The sequence below is a fragment of the Ylistrum balloti genome, unplaced genomic scaffold (assembly GCF_031769215.1).
Source record: "Ylistrum balloti isolate Yb309-2 unplaced genomic scaffold, AGI_CSIRO_Ybal_v1 Utg369640, whole genome shotgun sequence".
Taxonomy (NCBI): domain Eukaryota; kingdom Metazoa; phylum Mollusca; class Bivalvia; order Pectinida; family Pectinidae; genus Ylistrum; species Ylistrum balloti.
The window spans coordinates 2,306,586-2,314,720 of NW_026781901.1; positions in this window are offsets into that span (position 1 = coordinate 2,306,586).

Sequence of the window (8,135 nt, forward strand, 5' to 3'; positions counted from 1 at the left end):
CGGCCATCTACGCCAGCATCTCAACATTGACAAAAGTCAGGCTGTCCCTATCCATATAAAGTCTGACTCCATCTCTATAGCACCCCTTCCTAAAGTGTACGAGTCCTTGATATTTCATGACGCAACAAAACTTTCAGAAGAAAAGAAAAGTCAGAAGGTTGTGAAAGACATACCTTCTAAAAAGCGTTGTCGTGAGTGTGGCGTTCAGCTTCCAGTGGAAGAGATGAAGAGTCACTACAACACAAACTCCACTAACTGTGATTTCTGGAATTGTTGTAGCATCTGCCACATGCCATTGCCATCTATTTGTGCACTGAGGGCTCACCGTCGTCTTCATACTGATTCAGATGCTTCCAACTGTCCTGAGTGTGGGGAACAATTCTTCAAGGAAGTTATTACCTACAAAGAAAAACCACTGGATTCCAGAAGTGCCTTTATACAGCATCTGAGATACCAGTGCTGCCATATTGGTCGCATTGCACAAATGTCATGTCCAAAGTGCCAGGAAATGCTAGAAAGTGGTCCACAAATAAAAAATCATGCTCTTTCCAAACTTGATCAATATTACAAATGCCAGGTTTGCCCGATGGCCTTCCGTACAGCTGCAGGATTTGAAAGACACTTTGTTAGTCATCAAAAAGGAAAACCACTTAAGAAAGATTACAAGCGTATCTATAAATGTCACATTTGTGATACAGTTCTGGATGATATAACAGTGTTGGAGATTCATGTAGCCGGTCATGTAAAGGAGCTTAAGAAAACTTGCACTTACGGGTTTGTATGTATTGATTGCAGACAGGTATTTCCCAGTAAGGAGGATCTCTCAAAGCATATCAAAGAAAACCATCCCCAGATAGCCAATAAGACTGTCTGTATGAAGTGTTACAAGTCTTTCGGTAGTATGTACGAGTGCTTCTTTCATGACCTGTTAATACACCGCAGCTCAGTTGTCCCAGAATACAGACCATGTAAGATCTGTGGTAACGTCATGGAAATAGATGCTTTTCTGTCTCATCCCTGCAACAAGAAAAAGACCAAGGAAAAGTATGTGTGTAACTTTTGTGACAAGGAGATCATGAAGAAAACACACCTGACAAAGCACATGGAATGGCACAAGAGCAATGGAGCTGCAGTATGTTTGATGTGCTTTAGGACAGACTTTGCTGACGTGGCTGAGTTGAAAAGTCACGAATTAACATGTCAAAGTGCAGAACACGGTCAAGCTAAGCCTGCAGAAAAGTGTGGTGATTGCAATCTACCATTTGTGAATAAGGATGCTCTAGAGAAGCATAGAGCACAAAAACATCCAACTTTGTTCCCGTGTCACCTCTGTGGTGACACATATCAGAGTAAAGAGGACCTCAAAAACCATGTATCTGTGAAGCATGTTGCTAAGAGGCATGTTTATCCTTGTCATATCTGTAACAGTCGAGGTATTAAGAGAGCATTTTCATCTAATACTCTTCTTGAGAAGCATCTGTCATGTCGCCATAGACAAGGCAAGAACCAGGTCATTTCTCAAAAGTTTCTCAAACAAGAGGATGAAGAGTCATCTGGAGACACTGATCAAGACAAAGAAGATGTGGAAATTTCCAAACGAAAAATAGATGATGTTCCAAACTCTGACCAGCCATTTAAGAAGCTAAGGGTAGAAGGAGAAAAAAGATTTACCTGTGCAAAGTGTTCTCTTACCTGTGAAGACAGGTCAACCTTTCTAAAACACCTGGTGGATCACAAGGTGGAGAATTTCATCCAGTGTATGGAGTGTGGCCTGTCCTTCGCTGTGCTGCCGTCTCTTAGAAAGCATCTCTTTATGGTTCATAAGGTCAAGGACTTTAACACCTATTGCCATGACAACAACATAGAAGACACTAGAGATGTAGATTATGACAGGGAAATCCGAGATATTCCACCTGTCCCAGAGATGAAAGTCCTACATGATAGCGATTCAATGGAGGAAGATGATGGTCCACGGAACCCTCTTGAATGTCGTGTCTGTCATCGTGTGTTCGAAACAGATGCTGACCTTCGCACGCACACACGAACACACGGAATGGCTTTCATACGCAACAAACGAAGGAATAAAATGGTACCATCAGCAACAACGAGACCTCCACAGTTGAATGGTGTCAACACTGATGAGGAAGACTCGTCTCTCAGTATGGAGTAGAAGGCTGGTATGGTTGGCCAAGCAATATTTCCATACAGGCTGGAAATATTGATGATGTCATCACTTGGTATACACAAACATTGTTCAGAAAGATGTTAAATATTTTGATAAAGGTACTCATTCCCCACGTTATTGAAGTGTTTATTTTCAGCTTTCTCTGCTAGATACTAACCTAAAAGTTCCTTGTTACACACATATGATGGGCATGCTATTCAGTCCTTACATTGTCACAGCATTTGTTAAGAACCTATATTACAAAATGTCACCACATTGTTATGTAAGGACATTGGTTATTAAATAATGTCACACGTACATTATATGATCTCACAATTCACACCATAGAGCCAAAATGTTGACAAGATTTACATACAAAAGAACGCTGCAATATTCTTCGGATAAAGGGCCTTACGATAACTCTCGTGTGTGGTAATGAGACTCGTCACAAACTCTTCATGTTACATTGCCAGAGGCTCGTTAAAGATTTCTTGAAATTTGTGGAAGAACTTAAACATATTCATGTTTCTGTTATAAACATTGAAATTTTTGCAATGAATGAGTCATAAAAGTCACAGATCTTGATAATTTAGTTGGAATCTCAGATTTCATTGTTGATGGGATAACACCTACTTTATTACATCTTAAAAATAAATTCTTGAGTGATTTTTCTCTTTCTTTACTTTAAAACTCCCATTTTTTATAATGAAAACCCAAGGAAGGAATGATGCTTAACAACTTTTATTTTTTTTAAGATATGACATACTATTTATAGTCTGTGGATAACATACTATCACAGTTTTTTTGTTCACCGATTTTAGTTGCCAAACATGCTGGCAAAATTCAACTAAAACCAAAATGTGATTCACCAGCACCTGTGGTATCCAGGTAGGCCTTGTAGCTTTAGGAATGCTCATTGATACATGTGGGGTTTTACATTTACAAAGATTTCAATCTTTTCATGGCTACTTTATTCATGTACCTTCTTGAGGACGACTTTGTATAATGTGTAGTTTGTATAACTGAATGATTGCTACATTGTATGATACAGATGTATATCAATGTAAGTTTGTAATTACCACTAAAGCTTGTATATGTTAAGAGATATGGCCACAATCTTAGTAAATATGTTAAACTTTTTGTTTCTGTTACATCCCATGTCCATTGAGTATACCAGTGATAATGAATCACAAGAAGTGATGTGTACATTTTTAGAATTTTAATTTTTCAAATCACCCTACAATTTGTGGTCCATCATCTGTCCATCAGTCCTTTGTCTGTCTCTCCATCCATAGAAAATGTTATTGCTATTTCTTGAGAATTACTGGATCCCTGTTCCCCCTGGTCTGTATTTGTACAGGTTTGATTTTGGGACTAATCAGAAAAACAAAACATCATGCAAGTGGGGGAGAAAGGAAACAGTGTCCAGAGGGGTAGGAGAGATGGACAACTGCCATAGGAGTGGGGGAGATAGGAATCAGTGTCCAGAGGGGTAGGAGAGCTGGACAACAGTCATAGGAGTGGGGGAGATAGGAATCAGTGTCCTGAGGGGTAGGAGAGATGGACAACAGCCATAGGAGTGGGGGAGATAGGAATCAGTGTCCAGAGGGGTAGGAGAGATGGACAACAGCCATAGGAGTGGGGGAGAAAGGAATCAGTGTCCAGAGGGGTAGGGGAGATGGACAACAGTCATAGGAGGGGGAGATGGAAACAGTCATAGGAGATGGGGAGTCATAGGAGTGGGGGAGATTTCATGAGGGGTAGGAGAGATGGACAACAGTCATAGGAGTGGGGGAGATAGGAATCAGTGTCCAGAGGGGTAGGAGAGATGGACAACAGCCATAGGAGTGGGGGAGATAGGAATCAGTGTCCAGAGGGGTAGGAGAGATGGACAACAGTCATAGGAGTGGGGGAGATAGGAATCAGTGTCCAGAGGGGTAGGAGAGATGGACAACAGCCATAGGAGTGGGGGAGAAAGGAATCAGTGTCCTGAGGGGTAGGAGAGATGGACAACAGTCATAGGAGTGGGGGAGATAGGAATCAGTGTCCTGAGGGGTAGGAGATGGACAACAGTCATAGGAGTGGGGGAGATAGGAATCAGTGTCCAGAGGGGTAGGGGAGATGGACAACAGTCATAGGAGTGGGGGAGATAGGAATCAGTGTCCTGAGGGGTAGGGGAGATGGACAACAGCCATAGGAGTGGGGGAGATAGGAATCAGTGTCCAGAGGGGTAGGAGAGATGGACAACAGCCATAGGAGTGGGGGAGATAGTAATCAGTGTCCAGAGGGGTAGGAGAGGTGGACAACAGTCATAGGAGTGGGGGAGATAGGAATCAGTGTCCTGAGGGGTAGGAGAGATGGACAACAGCCATAGGAGTGGGGGAGATAGGAATCAGTGTCCAGAGGGGTAGGAGAGATGGACAACAGTCATAGGAGTGGGGGAGATAGGAATCAGTGTCCAGAGGGGTAGGGGAGATGGACAACAGTCATAGGAGTGGGGGAGATAGGAATCAGTTTCATGAGGGGTAGGAGAGATGGACAACAGTCATAGGAGTGGGGGAGATAGGAATCAGTGTCCTGATGGGTAGGAGATGGACAACAGTCATAGGAGTGGGGGAGATAGGAATCAGTGTCCAGAGGGGTAGGGGAGATGGACAACAGTCATAGGAGTGGGGGAGATAGGAATCAGTGTCCTGAGGGGTAGGAGAGATGGACAACAGCCATAGGAGTGGGGGAGATAGGAATCAGATTCATGAGGTGTAGGAGAGATGGACAACAGTCATAGGAGTGGGGGAGATAGGAATCAGTGTCCTGAGGGGTAGGAGATGGACAACAGTCATAGGAGTGGGGGAGATAGGAATCAGATTCATGAGGGGTAGGAGAGATGGACAACAGTCATAGGAGTGGGAGAGATAGGAATCAGTTTCATGAGGGGTAGGAGAGATGGACAACAGTCATAGGAGTGGGGGAGATAGAAATCAGTTTCATGAGGGGTAGGAGATGGACATCAGTCATAGGAGAGGGGGAGATAGGAATCAGTTTCATGAGGGGTAGGAGAGGTGGACAACAGTCATAGGAGTGGGGGAGATAGGAATCAGTGTCCAGAGGGGTAGGGGAGATGGACAACAGTCATAGGAGTGGGGGAGATGGGAATCAGTGTCCTGAGGGGTAGGGGAGATGGACATCAGCCGTAGGAGTGGGAGAAATAGGAATCAGTGTCCAGAGGGGTAGGAGAGATGGACAACAGTCATAGGAGTGGGGGAGATAGGAATCAGTGTCCTAAGGGGTAGGAGAGATGAACAACAGTCATAGGAGTGGGGGAGACAGGAATGAGTGTCCTGAAGGGTAGGAGAGATGAACAACAGTCATGAGAGTAAGGGAGAACGGAACTTGTATCATGAAGATGGGAAGACAGGAATCAGTGTCTTGAGGGTGAAGGAGAGGAGATTCTGCCATGAGGATGGGGAGACAGGAATCTCTCTAAGGGAAAGGGGAAATCTGTGTCTTAAAGTGTCATGAATGGGAAAGGGAGCAGAGAATCTCTGCCTTTAGGGGTTTGGCAGACAGGAACCAGTGTCAGGAGGAGCTGAGGAAATGGGTTGGGGATGTGGAATTGATGTAATGAGAGGTTGGGGAGAATGGAATCCATGCCATGAAGGGACAGGGAAGACAGTAATCGTGTAATGAAGGTAGGAGAGACTGAAATTGTTGTCGCTGTCTGTGAGTGGATGTTTGTCTGTAGTGATGATACTAGATCCTTCAACTCAACATCTTCTGGCTTCATACATAAAGTTTTCCTCAATCATCACAGAGGTCATGGCTTTTTTCAATGCCTCTGCTAGAATTTGAACCCAAGACCAGTCAGGCTTACATTTCTTGCACTCAACAGATTAAGATAACGAGATCTCTCTAGCAGAGCAGTATATTGTGGCTAGTATAATCAGGATTACATATTCAACTTCCAGGAAAGAACTTGTCCTCAAGGTTCCAAAGGTCACAATATATACTTCGGAAACAAAAAAGCCCTAATCCTGAGTCCCTACAAATATTGGGGCCAATAAAACTTGGTCATTATTTTTTCGTTGTCTCCATTAGGAATCTAAGCCCTTCGGTTTACTAGTATTAACTGTTTTAGAAGATCTGTAGCTGAGGGGTATATTGTAAATGATAATTATCAGGGTTACAAGGCTAATACATGTACTTCACAAATTGTAAAACATCCTAGATTGTGCATGTGAAAATGTTATAAGGTAATTTTATATTTTTTCTTCTTTGATTTATATAATGTTCTAATATAATTTTGATTTATGAGTTAATTCTGATCTGTGGGATACATATTTGTTGTTCTGCGATTTTCACCTTGGACTTGTGGGATGTAATTAGGTAGTCTGGGGCAAGGTTTATACAATTTTAGTTCCGATGTTGTAGTAGTGAACTACTAGAGTGGATTTTATATAATGGGATGAAAAAGTCAGTGTATTTTGGGTTATTTTGTAGAAAAAAATTAGATACCAGTATATTTTTGTCAAACAAGAAATAAAAGGAATGATTTTGAAATTTACATAGTAACTGAATTATGTGTATACATGGACAATATTTTAACTTGTGTTAGAAACATTTTGGATTATACTTACATATTGAATTTTAGGAGCTTGTAGTCTGTATAATTCTTGGATGAAAACCTTACCTTAGTACATGAACTCAAGTGTGCCTAAATGTTATTCCAATTGTTTCCTAAATATCATGAAAGATATTTTGTAATCTGGAATTTAAATTTTAAGTGGTTGATCATTGAAGACTTTTTGTAACATAGGTGTTTAAATTTAATTAATCATTACTATCATTTTACTGTGATGCAAGTTTGTATATCCCGGTCTACAATGAAGTATACACACTTCTTTATGTCACTATTACCCTGTCATCAGCTAACAAGAAAAATAAACAGTATGTAATCCAGAAAACTTAAAACAAACATGGCCATAGTGAATCTGTACTCAATCAGTATGAAGAGAATTTTTCCCTTAGCCATATAGTTATCTATGGATTCAATAATTAGAGTCTTTATAACAATTTATAACAATATACAATTTTTGTTATTGCTATTTCTTGAGAAGTATTGGATGGATCTTTGTCAAATTTTATATGTAGGTTTCACTTGGTCCCTAGTTGTGCCCGTTTGATTTTGGAACTGATCAGCAAAAATAAAGTAGCCGACAGGCAGCCATCTTGGATTTTGACTTTGAAAGTTTGTTATCTCTTGAAATTGGGACTGATCAGGAAGAAAGACCATCAACTTTTAACTTCTAGAAAACTAAGCAACTGAGTACTTATATCTGACCAGGAGGTACATGGGATGGAGGACAGTATAATTTCCCTTATATGTATGATCTTCATCAAGTTTTTAGAAGACCTGGAACCCTGAAAATTTGCAAGATGGAATGCTACATTTTTTCTTAAATAAACGACCAGCAAGTTAAAAGGGTCAGATTTGCTAAATATGTAACACCTGTTCTGAAGTATTGAGAGAAATCATTATTTGTTAAATCTTAATCACTAGGACTATAAATCTGGATTATAATGACCAGGTGAGGGATACAGGCCCTCGTGGCTTTGTGTTATGTAATAACTTCCATCAGCTTGAACAACTTTTGTCAGTTACATTTACAATAGTCCCTTGTACAGCTTGATATTTGGTCCAGTTATGCATTCACTCATAAAAAGATACAATTGAAAAAGGATACTTTGTTTGCGTGAACAATGTTCCTTCTGAATGACTCTCATGGTAAACAAATGTCAAGGAACTTTTTTTTACCAAGAAACCAGTCAATATGAACCGATATGCATTGATGTAATAACTTGTCTTTCAACAAATAAAACCTGAGATGAATTGTTTTTCCTGTATTCAATTTTATGTGTTAAATCATGTCTAGATAAAAAGGATGTACAGTGTACTATCACTGCCTGTCCTGTG